The sequence below is a fragment of the Rhinatrema bivittatum genome, chromosome 1 (genome assembly GCF_901001135.1).
Source record: "Rhinatrema bivittatum chromosome 1, aRhiBiv1.1, whole genome shotgun sequence".
NCBI classification, from domain to species: Eukaryota; Metazoa; Chordata; class Amphibia; order Gymnophiona; family Rhinatrematidae; genus Rhinatrema; species Rhinatrema bivittatum.
Window position 1 is genome coordinate 585,365,819 of NC_042615.1, and position 16,642 is coordinate 585,382,460.

The 16,642-nt window shown below is 44.3% G+C and overlaps 1 protein-coding gene across 3 annotated transcripts in view; it reads left to right on the plus strand.

Moving 5' to 3' along the window:
- Positions 1-725: 725 nt before the first annotated feature.
- SYK (spleen associated tyrosine kinase) overlaps positions 726-16,642 on the plus strand; it is a 195,530-nt gene continuing 179,613 nt past the window's right edge. For 2 of the 3 annotated variants that reach the window (XM_029618695.1, XM_029618722.1), the window contains exon 1: positions 726-854. The gene's annotated coding sequence lies outside the window, so the exon portion shown is untranslated. Of the gene's footprint in view, positions 855-5,900; positions 5,937-16,642 lie in introns of those variants that run through there. The other variant, XM_029618714.1, reaches the window with a different exon arrangement.

Below are 16,642 nucleotides of genomic sequence, written 5' to 3' on the forward strand. Positions count from 1 at the left end.
ATCCTCATGAAGCCAACAGGAGAAGTCATTGACCTCTGTAGAAATAACTACAGCAGTAACTGAATATTGTGGGCACCAAGTGCATTTAACATTCTTTTTCTTTAGCTACTATGCCTGTAAGAATTTTTTTTCCAGATAAATCTGGCATATTTTCTATTTTTTTTTTTTTTTTTTTTTAGTTCCTAGAAGGGGAGGATAATTTTCAAAGTGTTTTTTCCCCACAAGTTTTTCTGTGGGTGACATACAGAAAGCTTTAAAACAATGCCAACTTTTCTCCACCCTTTTGATCCATCTTTAGTTTTGTTTTTTTTTTATATAGAACAGGAAGGAAAGCAAGATAAACAAGTTTTATTGCTGCTACCAATAATCACATGGTTTCTTCATAATAATAATAATAATAATAATCTACATTAATTTGGACCCTCCATCCAAACATGTTTTATAATTATTAATTTTCCAGAGCTATTCATGCAGAGCCATCTCTTGAAGAGAATTAATCTCTGCTTGACAACTTCCAAATAGGAGAAGGGCAAAGTCCCACAGTGCTTGTCATTAGGACTCAGTTACTATTGGATACATTCAAGCATATGGAGATAGCCTGCCAAAAGTCCCACAAAGGATCAGTGAAAGAGGAAAGTTTGTTCTGAGTTGAGTTCCTAATTGCCTTAACTAGATCCCGCCTCTTTCACCTCTTAACAGGTTTATCATCTGAATCTAACTTGCTTGTAAGGAAAATAATGAGTCATGCACGACATTAAGGAAATCCAGCCACTGCCTTTGAGTGAGAGCTAAACTTTTCTAGCCTGAGAGATCGGCATGAAGGGAAGAGGGGTGTTCGATAGGCAGACAGAAAGGTAACGACAATGTTAATTTGTCTTATGCACTGTATACATAGTAACCATTAAGCTGATGCCTTTTGATTGTTGTGACTTTTAATCAGTTTGATCTTGCTGTAAATTAACAAGTAAGCATTTTGGTGATGATCATTCACTAGTAGATTTTTTTTTTTCTAAAACAGAAAGGAAAAAAATTCAGAAACAAAATTCAAGAGAAGAAGCCTATTGTTATGAGTTGCAGTATAATTCATCAGGCTTTGATTTGTAGGGGACAGTAAACAACAGTATTGCCTGTGATTAGTTTGGGCAGTGGAGAGTTTGCCCTACATCCAAAACTTTCTTACTTCCTCTTCAGTGTTTACTGTGTTTTGCATGATGTACTAGTCATGCCTGACTGAACAATTAACCCATAATTTGCCACACCAAGTGCACCTGAAGAAAGGAAAATGATTTTACTATGGCAAACGGGGAAAAAAAAAATAAAAGCATGAGCTTGGCTTCTTTTGTTTTGCACTTTATAAAGTTGAAGCAGGATTTGCAGAAAACAGGGTTTTTCATATGTTAGTTTCTCTTTCTGAGGGTGAGCTATATTTTAGCACTGTCTACAGTGGCAGGAAGCAAGTTGTTAGCTGACACAGAGCCACTGAAATTGACCGTCAATAGAAGTCAGTGGCATCATACTCAACTAATGAATGATTCCATGAAATTGATGAAACTTACATTTTTATTTTGGAAAACCACAAAATCACCCTTTCTTAATAATTCAATGAATTGAAAGTTTTAAGATAGGTCCTGGCATGCTACCCTAAAGTGGTTGAGCGAGAGTAGGGCTGATTTAAAGATTGTCAATATATATATTATTAAATAAATATATTTAATTGCTTTATTTTTATGCCTTTTAGACATAAGAAATACATAAAAATATTTATGAGCAATTAGGATATCCCACTTCAGAAATATGTGAAATCTCAAATCAAAATTTAAATCAAAAGTAAGATTAAATAAACAATTCTTATTTCTCATGTATCACTTGTGTCCTATAGCTATCGTACTTCTAAATATTGTATGCCTTGAATTGTAAAGAAATATGTCTTTAAACACTGGGACTCCTGGCATGTGAGAGAATGGTAAAGCCCTTAGGGATAATATTTTTTTTTCTGTCCCAGGGGGTGGGGCTGTCTGCATTCGGAAGCTGAAGAGTCAGCACCTCGTTTTTCCAGCAGTGAAGAATCCAGCTCCTTATATTTTTGGCTAATTTCTGACAGCTACATTTGCTGTGTCTGCCTGGCCTACTCTTCATGCCCTGCCTCTCTTCCTGTTCAGCACCTTGCTGTGATGTTGGGCCACTGTTGCTGTCCAGTCTGCTCATCCTACTCTGCCTCTCTCCTGGTTATACTGAGGTGTTTTGGCCCAACCAAAAAAATACATAAACAAGAGGAAACCTTCTCTTCCCTGGCCCCTTTGGGATCTTGGAGTTTTGCTGCTGCCCTTCACCTGGCCTCCTCTTCCTCATGTCATGCTTCTTTTCTGGTTCAGCACTTTGTTATGTTGTTGGGCCATTGTTGCATCTTGGCTTGCTTTTCCTGCCCTGCCTCTGCCTTGGTTCACAGCCTTGTTGTGTTGATGCTACTCCTCTTGCTGCCTCACTCTACACTCTTTGCCCGGGGATGTTTGATGCAATTCTTTTTGATCTCTTACCCCTCACAGTATCTTGGGGTGTTGATGCTACTCTTTTTTTGCTGCCTTACTCTTCACTTTATGCCTTGGGGTGGTGTTCATGCCATGTTTTGTGCCACTTTGCCTTCTTTGGATGCTTTAGGGTATTCATCCCTATGAGGAAAGACGAAAGAGGTTAGGACTTTTCAGCTTGAGAAGAGACAGCTGAGGGGGGATATGATAGAGGTGTCTAAAATCATGAGAGGTCTAGAACGAGTAGATGTGAATAGACTAGGGGGCACTCCATGAAGTTAGCATGGGGCATATTTAAAACAAATTGGAGAAAGTTCTTTTTCACTCAACGTACAATTAAACTCTGGAATTTGTTGCCAGAGGATGTGGTTAGTGAAATTAGTGTAGCTGGGTTTAAAAAAGGATTGGATAAGTTCTTGGAGGAGAAGTCCATTACCTGCTATTGATTAAGTTGACTTAGATAATAACCACTGCAATTACTAGCAACGGTAACATGGAATAGACTTAGTTTTTGGGTGCTTGCCAGGTTCTTATGGCCTGGATTGGCCACTGTTGGAAACAGGATGCTGGGCTTGATGGACCCTTGGTCTGACCCAGTATGGCATGTTCTTATGCTGTTTTGCCCCTCTCACAAAGATTTGGCTTGTTCACATCACTCTTGGTACTGCTTTGCCCTCTTTTTGTGCCTTGAAGTCTTAATGCCACTATTGTTGGTGCCTTTGCTCTTGTCTTGGTGCTTTGGGGTCTTTATGCCTCTGTTTGTTTGGGCAGCTTTGACCCTCACGGTGCCCTAAACTGTCCATGCCAAACTGTCCATGTCACTCGCCTGTCCTTTATCTTTCCAGCTGCTCTTGCCCCTTGCCCCCCTCTCCCCCTTCTTGCCTGCTTCTCCTACCCCCACCGTGTTTATTGTAATTTCTGCCTGCTTCAGTTTTTTGTAAACCGGCGTGATGTGACCTACGAATGTCGGTATAGTAAAAGCTTTTAAATAAATACATACATAAATAAATGGTGTTACTTCTCCCCCACTCTTGGTGTCTTGAAATTATGTTCCTTGTGCCGCTGCCTGAAAGTTTCATTAAGCTTGGATAGAAAACCCCAGTGTAAGAGTTAAAAATAGGATGCATTGCTTCCTGGCTTCAATAAAAAGAAACAAATACAATAACATAAAATAAGCTAATTAACTTGGAAACTGAAATGAAGAAAACTAATTGAAAAAGTAAACAAACAGAATAAACAAATAAAGGGGGACATTTATCAATCCACAGTGCTTTACTGCCAGGGGAGAGAGGAATGCATTCCTATAATATTTTGCTCCACGGGAAAATATTGCAGAAGTTTTGTGCTGATTTTATTGAGGAAAAACCTATTTGAAAAAATATTGTTGCAAAATATGAAAAAACATGCGATTGTCATCATATTAAAGGCCAGGAGGCCCAAAATCACACCTTCTCCTAAAGTGAAAGAATTCCCCAGAGGGGTCCTGGAAAACCCATGCCATCTCTAGAGGTGGCCCAGCAGTCTGAAAATATTTAAAAAATATAAAAGAATAATCGCTGAATGATGCCCTACTCCTTTGGCATCCCTTCTTTCCAAAATTGTCACGTTCCTTAGTTCTAAATCCTGCTCAGTTCCTCTTCTCACTGCCAAGGCTTCCAACACCACCCTGCTCCCAGACCTTCATTCCATAACTCAAGTCCCTGGTGTTTATTGGCTCCCACCCCTAGACCCCCTCCTTAGGTAAAAATGTTTCTCGTAGTCTAGTGGCCCACCCCTAACTCCCCAGACCCATCATTACAGGAGACGACATCCCTGGTGTCGAGTGGTGGACTGGAGTAGCCTCCCAGGATCAGGGAGAGTTGACGATATTATCCAAAATGGCACTGACAGTTTTTTGCCCCCATCATGTGCTGGGGCAAAGCTCAGTCAGTGCCATTTTGAAAAATGGTATAAACTGACTCAGGGCCTAGGGGGTGATCTTGGCCACAACTTCTCAAGTAATGGGGGCATTCTGGATAGTGGGGGTGGGCTACTAGATTACCAGGAATGTATTTTTACCTGGCCCACAGGACACCAGGGACTTGAGCCATTGAAGAGGAGGGGCAGGTGGGGCAGGGGAGTTGGAGGCCTTGGGGGGGGGGGGGGGAGGAGAGGAACCGGGGGTGATCATTTTGGAAAGGAGCAGGGTTTTGGAAAGGAGAAGGGTATTGCTGCACAATTATTTTATATATTTTAAAACTTTTTGGATTGCTGGTCTGCCTCTAGTGACAGGGAGAGTGGGTGGAGGTCTTCCAAGATCACTTGGGGGAGGGTTGTTTTTGGGCCATGTGGGCCTTTAAATTTTGCCAAAGGAGCAGCAGGACAAGAGCTAGCATCCTGACACTCCCACGGGAAAATATCTACACCTCTTCAATTTTTGTTAATTGTTCAACTGTTTATTAAACATATAACATCTCAAAAATGTGACGAGCGGATGCTCTGACGCTCACCATACATACAGAAAGATATCCTATCCTTTTATTACAATCATTAGTAAAGCACCCCTCCAAACCCCTAAAGCAAAACCAACCCAACCCCATCCCACCCCCCACATCAACAAAAAGCAGGTTCTGTTTTCGATTTTCGTTAAAATAACACGGCTTCCCTTTTTTTTGAGAAACCACATTATTTTATAAGCATTGGATTACCTATGCATTAGCAGTTTTGCATGCATTTGAAACATTTATACATATAAATGCATGCAAAGCAGCTAATTTCAAAAAGGGCAGATTTTTAACAAAATATTGTGTGATATTGCAAATATCATGTGATATCGCTGCTATATAGGTACTGCATATCATGTGATAAGCATTGTTTTTTCATGTTATAGCCTTACTGCAGCTTAGGAAATGTATCCCCAAATTTTTTGCTGTGAACATTCCTATTGTTACTTCCTTTTTATTTTAAAGAAAGTATTGAGTTGTTGAATTATTTTAGATTTTATTGGATATTTATTTTTATGTACATATTGCTCTTTTTAAAATATTACTTTACTTGTAATATAACTTGATTTTTGTGATTTTATCACCTTGAGCAATATATTGGAAAAGTGGCTTTACAGATCAAAGAAATAAAATTAACACAATTTCTGGGGGGTTTTTTATGCCACAACTTTTGTCCTTCTGTTGTGATTTTCAGTTTGTTTTTTGAGAATAGGAAATTAAGATCTTCTTTTGTTAGTGCAGCATGCTTTATCATGTTTTGAATCTTTCTCAGTATTTTTGTTACTTCTTGGCTCATCTGACGTATTTATATACCAGTGACACTTCTTCACTCAGCCAATTTATATTTCTCTCTTTGTATGTTGTTTTCAGGGAGGACTTATCTTGAGCCTTTTCTTCCAGCCTTGTAGTCTTGTTGGTAACGTTCTAGGTAATGATTTTCACTGCACAAAATTGTAGCATCTCCCCTTTTAGATTGATGTTACAGTGCATTTTATTTCCCTTTTGTGGCTTCCATATCAGTCTTAATTAAATGATTATATTGACTATACACAGCATATCATAAAAAAAAATACTGTATCTTCTCTAATGCTATTGCTCAGAATCTGGAATCCAACTCTTGAACTCTGGTCAAGCTAATTTGCCTATCTGCAACCCTGCTACTAAAGATATAATAAGCTTTGGGTACCCAGTTTTCATATCCTGCAGGTGTTATTTTCTGCTTCACAAAGTTTGCTTCAGTAAATACCATAGGAGAGAGGCCTCAAGCAAAAAATGGAAGTTGCAACTTAAGAAAGAAGAGACAGAGAAGAAATGTTTGTTGGGCTATTTTTTGTTTGATTAACTTTTTGGTTCAATTTCATTTGTGTCTTCTTACTATATTATATTATACTATTTTTAGTGTTCAGAGCCACCAGCTGATGTCATCTATTGAGTCAATTCTAGATTTGCTTAAATCTCTAAACTTTATTATCTGTACTCTCTGGGAACCAAAAGGAGATGTTTTTTGTTAGCAGGGAAGAAGTCTATGACATGAGAACTGTTCCTCAGCCTCCTGGGTTGACAGCCAAGCTGTAAAAGAAAATAGACAGCTGAAGCTGTCACTGGGTGGCTTGTCCCCAAAGAGCAGAGAGGTGCCAGTAGTCAGAAAAAAGTGTGAATGAGCCATGTAAGTGCTCAGGACAAACCAAGGGGCTGAATAGTTGGCAGTAGGGATGTGAATCGTTTTTTGACGATTTAAAACAATCGTCAGATATATTTTAAATCTTCAAAAATCGTTAGAGCCGCGATACAATAGCAATTCCCCCGATTTACGATTTTTTGACCATAAATCGGGGGCAGGGCGGGAAAACCGGCACACCAAAACAACCCTAAAACCCACCCCGACCCTTTAAAACAAATCCCCCACCCTCCTGAACCCCCCCAAAATGTTTTAAATTACCTGGGGTCCAGTGGGGGGGTCCCGGCGCGATCTCCCGCTCTCAGGCCATGGCTGCGTTAATAGAAATGGCGCCGGTGGCCCTTTGCCCTTACCATATGACAGGGCAAAGGTAGCGCCGGTGCCATTTTGGTTCCTGTCACCCGACGTCACAAGTGCAGGAGATCGCTACCGGACCCCCGCTGGACCCCCAGGGACTTTTGGACAGCTTGGGGGGGCCTCCTGACCCCCACAAGACTTGCCAAAAGTCCAGCGGGGGTCCGGGAGCGACCTCCTGCACTCGGGCCATATTGCCAATATTCAAAATGGCACCGGCGCCACCTCACTATGCCCTCACTATGTCATACGACCCGTATGACATAGTGAGGGCAAAGGTAGCGCCGGCGCCATTTTGAATATTGGCAATACGGCCCGAGTGCAGGAGATCGCTCCCGGACCCCCGCTGGACTTTTGGCAAGTCTTGTGGGGGTCAGGAGGCCCCCCCAAGCTGGCCAAAAGTCCCAGGGGGTCCAACGGGGGTCCCGGAGTAACCTCCTGCACTTCGGCCGTCCGATGCCAGAACTCAAAATGGCACAGATAGCCTTTGCCCATACTATGTCACAGGAGCTACCGGTGCCATTGGTTAGCCCATGTCACATGGTAGGAGCACAAGATGGCGCCGATGACCATGTGACAGGGGCTGACCAATGGCACCGGTAGCCCCTGTGATAAAGGCTATCGGCGCCATGATGAAACCGGCACCGAGGGTGTGAGAGTGCAGGGGATGGTTCCCGGACTCCCTGCTGGACCACCAGGGAGTTTTGGTAAGTCTTGGGGGGGGGGGGGTCAGGAGGGTGGGGGGTTGTAGTTAATTTTAGCTGGGACACAAATAGAAATTGCCGTATTAACGCATCGGGGCGCCATACGGCCGAATGCAACGTATATGCTCCCCGACAAATCCGAATCATGAATGCAATGTATGGCGTCTCGCTGCACATCCCTAATATCAGGGAGCTCTCTATTCCAACCGTAGCTTCTTTTGATTGGGTGCTTTGACACCTTTTTTGGGCAGCAACTGCTGCTGCTGGAAAGAACCAGTGTCTGTCACACTCTCCTGGCTGACTATGGCTCCTTGCAGCTTAGCTAGGAATAGAGGAAGTGATTTTTGCCTGAACTGGGAGATGTCAACACAATGCCCAAGCTTATTCATTACCTGCACAAGGAGTGGCACCTGTTGAATTTTTACCACATGCCTAAAACCTTGATTATGGCCCCCATAGCAACCCTTGTGGAACTCAAGTGTGGCCCATCCTCCTGTACTGATGCTGCACCCTGGGTTAGTGCAGTCACAGGCTTCCATGCAATGATCCAGGAATCTGTTCCTCATGCTTCCTGTGGACCTGGAATTCCTGGGCTGCAACAAACCCTGCTAAGCAGGAACAGGTAGCGCATGGTGTTCCAGTCTAGCACAGGTAATGGATACAGGCACCTTGGGGGGGCCTCTTTCTGCTGCTACCTCAACTATTCACATTGTTCATATTTGTCCTCACCAAAATGTTGAGTGCATAACAGTGCACAACCATAATAGTGCGGTAAAGAAGCAGCTATCAATGGGTTCCCCACCCGGCTCAGCTCTAGCAACACAGCTGAAGCTGGCTGGTTCAGACCTCCACAAGCAATTAAGTTATTAGGAATTAAACAGGAAAGAATGGAAAGAAAAAGAGAAGAATGCAGGGAGACAGGGGTCCAGACCAAGTTTTGGTATAGACTTTTGGTATGGAGATTTTGGAGGAGGGGGACTTGCAGGTTGTATACTTGCTGCTCCAGTGTCTAAAATGGTACCGACTGACCTTATGTGCTCTTTTATGAAACATGCAGTTAATGCTTTATGTACTAAAGACTTTATGCCCTTTAATACATTGAGCATTAAATTCTCAGAAAACACCCATGTTAAACTTGGGATGTTAACGTGTTAATGAATGATTTTTTTTTATCATGCCTTAGTACATAGGTTCCTATATTTAGAAATTCTGTCTCTGGCAGTAAGATCCATCCTTTTTTCCATTTTTGTTAGTAATTCTGTTCTGCTCTTTCAAAGTGGGGAAAAAAAAGTTTCTATAGCTTAGGACTGTGTGTTGGAAATTCTTATCGGGCCGATTCTATATAGTGTGCTCGGCCGTGCGCACCGTTTAACACGCGGTTGGCCGAGTGTTTTGACACATGTCTATTACTCCTTACAATGTAAGGGATTTAGCGCATTGAAAACTCATGGCCAAACCCCCTGGAAACTAATAGCACTTATCACATGCAAATGTACAGAAAAGCAGAAAATACTGCTTTTCTGTACACCCTCTGACTTAATATCCTAGTGCTAATAAGTCGGAGGAACCAAAAATGTTAAAAATAAATAAATAAATTAAAAAAAAAGTGCCAGCCAGTCCGGTTAGGAGAAAAGAAGTTCAATTTTAATGGCGTACATTTTCCTAACCGATGACTGTCAGCAGGTTTGTAAAACCAATGCTCGTAAAATTGAGCATCTGTTTCCTGAACCCGCTTACAGAGCCACCTCTCCTAGGCCTAGGAGGTGCTAGGGGCACGTAATCATCCCTAACTCCCTCATTTAAATATAGGATCACATGCCCAGGAGAGGTGGCTGGGCGCGTGATGGGAGACCGGGCGCTCAACACAGAGCGACCGTTCTTCTGCATTTCTTACTGAACCGGTCAGCATATTAGGTAATTCATAAAACCCCTTCCTCAAAATTTCCTAGGTTACAGCCTCTTGTGCCTTTCCCATTTCAGCCATGAAACCAAGCCAAGGTATGCTAACCTGTTTTTGATTGATTGATTTGCCAAGCTATCTAACCAGCATCACAAGAGATTAGCATTTCCATGACAGAAAACACAACAGAGGCAAAGAGTAGAAATCTTCATGGGAACTATAAGTGAGGTTTAGAAATCTCTCTCACTGTGCCCCTGATTAGGCAGCACCTGCAGTTCATGTTCCTGCCACCCCCAGTCTAGTTACTGCTCTGATTTAGTGTTGCATAATAAAATAATAATATGCATTATAAAAAAAAAAAAAAAGAACAGTACTTTCCTCTGTGTGTCTTCCTTGAGCAGCGATGCAGGTTAAACACTGTTGACACCCACCACATCCTGCTAGTCGCTAAAGTACACTAGCTGTGGTACAGTGTAAATTTGCATGTTTTTAAAAAATCTGTCTTGTATGTCCTCTGCCACAGATACTACAGTTCTTTCACAATTTTACAGATGGATAGAATATTACAAATGGGACTACTAGAACAGGAGTGTTGCTCGAAATTTCAAACTATGTAATTTGTCGCCTCACCTCTAACCTCCATGGCTACTCATGGAGGTTAGAGGTAAGGCGGCAATCCTTTTTCTCCCCTCATGCTGTCTCTGACTAGGTTGAACCACTTGCTGTGTATCTTCATTTCCTTGTCTTCTGCTGAAGGTTTAATATTGAACCCAGATGCAGGAGACATCTGCATGTAATATGCGATAAACTGCAGATTCAATGAAGGAAATTTAGGCACGCTACTAGATAAGTATCCTCGTACCATAAGATCTTGGAACAGTCCATGTATCTTCTTCAAGCTGTGAGGAAGGGAATAACATTCCCACTATAGTTACCATGTTTACTGTACATAAACTCTCTGAGGTCCATATTCAGAGGCATTTAGCCAGAATACATAATTCAAATCTATACTATTATCATCAAAGTACTAAAAGTATTTAAATAATATACTTCTTTTATACTCATTCCATTTTATTATGTGTTTAATTCCAGTATTAAATATAAACTAAGAAGGCAATTTTACCAGCAAAAATTATTTTATTTTTTTTTAATTTCCCACCATCCTTTTCAGGTAAAATGAAACAACTGTTAATCTGTAACAAAATAAATATGAAGTACTTTCTGGGTCTTCTTCTTCCAATAGTTCTTAGGTGAACTTCAAACAATATAAGGCAATTGATGCAATAGTCTAATCCTTCTACAGGTTGATTTTATAACCCCCTCTTTCCACTCTAGGCAAGGACAAAGGGGCACATTTGGGTGCTGCAGGCATTGGCTAGCTTTCTATAGCCCAAGGGCTCTGTAGTGGGGAGAAGGAAATGCACCAGGGCCTACAAGGGTTAGGACATATGCACCACAATAGAAGAAAGTCTACTCTTTACACCAGGAAGCATTGTTCCAAAAGGAAAAATTTACTGAAGTACTTGAGCAATTTGGATAATGTTTCTTAGTGTGTTCTCTCTTCTACTGACATCCATACAGAAACAAAAAGTTCAGCCTAAGAGGTTTCCCTTCTCTTACACCCTAGTTAGACTTTCCTTGTATTGGTACATGGGTAAGATTGCTAATTTCCTTTTTTAGCGAGAACTTGACAGTTTCTCTTTGTGAAAATCATCTTGGTCGCACAGAGATGTCCTTTAGGTACAACCTTTTGAGTAAATTCACCAGACTAGCAGCTATCCTTTTCTCCAGACAGTACATTCATCTCTTAAGACAGATAAAGTTAACACAATTGCAGACAAGAAATTAGTGCTAACTCCATTCTCACAAGGATCACCTGTATGTTCTTTCCCTCTCAGGATCCTCCTATACCTCAAGCTTACTTCCCCTCCTAGAAGACCTACAGACTCTGATCTTGAGTCTCAGCCATTTTCTCCACAGAAAACCCAGAGCAGAAAGAAAAGAGAGAGAACCTTCTAGGTTCCTCTGCTAAGTAGCCTACCTACTAGGGATGTGAATCGTTTTTCAACGATTAAAATTATCGTCCGATAATGTTTATATTGTCTTAAATCGTTATAGAACACGATACAATAGAAATTCTAACGATTTATCGTTAAAAATCGTTAAATCGTGTTAGTGCGCACTAACTCGAGTTAGTGCGCACTAACTCCCCGTTAGTGCGCACTAACTCGATTTAGTGCGCACTAACTGAAAATGATACAAATAAACACTTTCCAGGTCACTGAAGGTCAGTTAGGAATGAATATGTGTTCCTATTGGCTGGCTGCCCTCTTATCTATTGATGTTACCAAGGTTACCACTGAGGTGATGGTTGGGGGGATGGGAAATGGAACTGGAAACTCATGAACACCAGCAGAAAATGAAACAAAGTGTTCACACTTCCCAGGTCAGTAAGGTCACTTAGGAATGAATATGTATGTATGTATTCCTATTGGCTGGCTGTGCTCTTATCTATTGATGTTACCAATATGGTTGGGGGATGTGAAATGGAAACAGTTGGAAGCTTGACAAAAAAAGTAATGTAATGATCAGCACTCACGTGACTAGAACTTGTTTGTTTATTATTTTTGTTAGCAGGCACCTGAAATGCTAGTGCATGTTGAATTTGCCAATCACTGTGCATTTTAGAAAGGTGGTCCTGGCTGGAACTGTACACAGTTCAAATATATGTAATTGATTGTTGGTAAGTGTATTTTTTAAGTAGCCACACTGGCACCAGTATGTTTACTTTTCCTCCTACTTAACTCACTAGCTCAGCTTTGTAAGAAGGGCTTCTCTGCTTGTGTGTTGTTTTTGTTTGGTGTGAGGAGAGCAGAAACATCAGATCTTTATTCAATCTACTACAGTCATCTCTTACAGTGCCCTATCCCTATTAATACCAGGAGTGTTGTGATCTTCCTGCACACAGTGCCCTAACCCTGATACCAGTCTGAGACAGCTCCCTCCCTGCATTACTAGTGAGAGGCTGGCTTCACAGACAGGGGGGAGCTGCCTGACCCTCACTCCTGACTTCCCCCATGTCCCAGCTAGTGAATGGTGTGTGGGTGAGGGGGGGGGAGGATGGTGAAGTCTGAGACAGCTCCCTCCCTGCATTACTAGTGAGAGGCTGGCTTCACAGACAGGGGGGAGCTGCCTGACCCTCACTCCTGACTTCCCCCATGTCCCAGCTAGTGAATGGTGTGTGGGTGAGGGGGGGGGGGGGAGGATGGTGAAGTCTGAGACAGCTCCCTCCCTGCATTACTAGTGAGAGGCTGGCTTCACAGACAGGGGGGAGCTGCCTGACCCTCACTCCTGACTTCCCCCATGTCCCAGCTAGTGAATGGTGTGTGGGTGAGGGGGGGGGGGGAGGATGGTGAAGTCTGAGACAGCTCCCTCCCTGCATTACTAGTGAGAGGCTGGCTTCACAGATAGGGGGGAGCTGCCTGACCCTCACTCCTGACTTCCCCCATGTCCCAGCTAGTGAATGGTGTGTGGCTGAGGGGGGGGGGGGGGAGGATGGTGAAGTCTGAGACAGCTCCCTCCCTGCATTACTAGTGAGAGGCTGGCTTCACAGACAGGGGGGAGCTGCCTGACCCTCACTCCTGACTTCCCCCATGTCCCAGCTAGTGAATGGTGTGTGGGTGAGGGGGGGGGGGGAGGATGGTGAAGTCTGAGACAGCTCCCTCCCTGCATTACTAGTGAGAGGCTGGCTTCACAGACAGGGGGGAGCTGCCTGACCCTCACTCCTGACTTCCCCCATGTCCCAGCTAGTGAATGGTGTGTGGGTGAGGGGGGGGGGGGGAGGATGGTGAAGTCTGAGACAGCTCCCTCCCTGCATTACTAGTGAGAGGCTGGCTTCACAGACAGGGGGGAGCTGCCTGTCCCTCACTCCTGACTTCCCCCATGTCCCAGCTAGTGAATGGTGTGTGGGTGAGGGGGGGGGGGGTGGATGGTGAAGTCTGAGACAGCTCCCTCCCTGCATTACTAGTGAGAGGCTGGCTTCAGAGACAGGGGGGAGCTGCCTGACCCTCACTCCTGACTTCCCCCATGTCCCAGCTAGTGAATGGTGTGTGGGTGAGGGGGGGGGGGGAGGATGGTGAAGTCTGAGACAGCTCCCTCCCTGCATTACTAGTGAGAGGCTGGCTTCACAGACAGGGGGGAGCTGCCTGACCCTCACTCCTGACTTCCCCCATGTCCCAGCTAGTGAATGGTGTGTGGGTGAGGGGGGGGGGGGGAGGATGGTGAAGTCTGAGACAGCTCCCTCCCTGCATTACTAGTGAGAGGCTGGCTTCACAGACAGGGGGGAGCTGCCTGTCCCTCACTCCTGACTTCCCCCATGTCCCAGCTAGTGAATGGTGTGTGGGTGAGGGGGGGGGGGGGTGGATGGTGAAGTCTGAGACAGCTCCCTCCCTGCATTACTAGTGAGAGGCTGGCTTCACAGACAGGGGGGAGCTGCCTGACCCTCACTCCTGACTTCCCCCATGTCCCAGCTAGTGAATGGTGTGTGGGTAAGGGGGGGGGGGGGGGGGAGGATGGTGAAGTCTGAGACAGCTCCCTCCCTGCATTACTAGTGAGAGGCTGGCTTCACAGACAGGGGGGAGCTGCCTGACCCTCACTCCTCCGGGGTATTGTGATCTTCCTGCACACAGTGCCCTATCCCTGATACCAGGGGTGTTGTGATCTTCCTGCATGCAGTGCCCTATCCCTATTAATACCAGGAGTGTTGTGATCTTCCTGCATGCAGTGCCCTATCCCTGATATTGGGATGTGTGCAAGAAGATCACAACACCCCCGGTATCAGGAATAGGGCACTGTGTGCAGGAAGATCACAACACCCCCAGTATCAGGAATAGGGCACTGTGTGCAGGAAGATCACAACACCCCTGGTATTAGGGATAGGGCACTGTGTGCAGGAAGATCACAACACTCCTCGTATTAATAGGGATAGGGCACTGTGTGCAGGAAGATCACAATACCCCTGGTATCAGGGTTAGGGCACAAGTTCTAGTCACATTGACTGATCACATTACTTGTTTTGTCAAGCTACCAACTGTTTCCATTTCCCATCCCCCATATACTGTCAGTAGGAAACTTGGTAACATGAATAAATAAGAGGGCAGCCAATAGGAATACATATTCATTCCTAAACTGACCTTAACTGACCTGAAAAGTGTCAAATTGTATCATTTTCAGTTAGTGCGCACTAACTCCCAGTTAGTGCGCACTAATCGGAAAAAACGATTTTTAACGATTTTTTAACTAAAAAATCGTGCCTAAGACGATTTTCTTGCCCTGCCACACGATTTCTATCGTTAAGACGATATGGAAAACGATTCACATCCCTACTACCTACTCTGGACAAGAATACTCCCAGTGAGAAGTATGTGAACATTAACACACACTCCTCCTTTTTATAACATCTATGCATGCCTGTGGAAACCTTAGGTAATTAGTAAGGGGTACTTTTGGGTCTGCCTTACAATTAAATATAATTTTTGGAGGAAATTGGCCTATAATGTGAACAGATCGAGTTGATCTACTGCTTCACTCCTTTTCATATGGAGAATGAATACTCAAGAAGCTCCTAATTCTTCCAGTGCCAATTCTCCCTCATTTTCATGGCTACAGCATCCATGGCATTAAGCATCCTCATCTAACAGGAAGATGCAAGATAGCAGGAGTTCCAGCCTTGAAACCAGCGGAGCCTTCTGGGTCTGAGCACAAAACTTTCTTTTGACCATGGCTTTTCAACACCTGAACTGATGATGCCCAGGATTGCATTTTTTAGGACAACTCTCTTTTTTGGGATCACTTGTAAGGCACCCCCATCCAGACTCCACTGCACAGGTCTCTATCTCCTCTTTTGGTAGCATGCAGGATTTTGCAATGAAGATTAAGTAATAAAATCATTCCTTTCCTCCAGCTGTGGTCATTTCTGGAAGCTGCAGCTACTGAAAGGAAACTGAGAGGTTGAGTGGATGGAAATGGTTCAGAAAAGAGCTATTAAAATGATACAAGGCCTGGGGGGTGTTTAAAAATGGGGCAGGTTTAGCAAGTAAAGGGAGATAAATAACTCTGGTGCATTCACCCCAGCAGACAGCACCATTAACTCTGGCGCAACCCCAGTGGATGCCATCATTGTAATGTGGGCTAAAGAGAGAAAAGGACACCTGAAGATGAGCTCCAAGGTCTGGGCATAACCCTGGAACAAGGCCCAGGTGTCAGTACATGGCCTCCTGGCTGAGGCTCCAGCATCAGGCCTGGGTCCGGGCCTATGCCCTGGCATCAGGACATGGCCTCTGGGTCAGGTCATGGCGTCGGGCCTGGGTCTGAGTCCTGGCCTAGCCTGAGGCCCTAGCATCAGGACACTTCCAGGTTGGGTTGCGGCATCAGGACTGGGTCAATGTCGAGGCCCTGCATAAAGACATGGCCTCTAGGTTGGATCACAGTATTGGGTTTGGACCTGGGCCCCAGCCTAGGCTGAGGCCTCGGTGTCGAGATCCAGCACTAGGTCAGGTCATGGCAATGGGCCTGGGTGTTGGCTGAGGCCCCAGCATCAGGACTTGGCCTCTGGGTTAGGCTGAAGCATTGGGCTAGGGTACAGGCCAAGGCCTTAGCATCAGGACCCGGCCTCCAGGCCGGGCTGCAACATCGGGCCTGGATCCAGGCACCAGCTTAAGCATCAAGCATAGTGTTAAGCTGAAGCCTCTGCATACTCAAGCCCAAGGCTACGGGCCTAGCACTAGGCTGAAGCCTCTGCCTACGCAAGTCCAAAGCTTTGGTAGGGTCTGAGATGGTGGATCCCCACCAGATCGGCTAAGTAGGGCTGGGGGGAATTGTGGCCCCAGTGGTTTTGTGGGAGGGAGGGCTCATTTTCCTTCTTTGGCCATTTTTGGGGGAGGGGTTAATTTCTTGATTCATTTTTTTCACACAAATGAAATGAATCAAGCAATCCATGA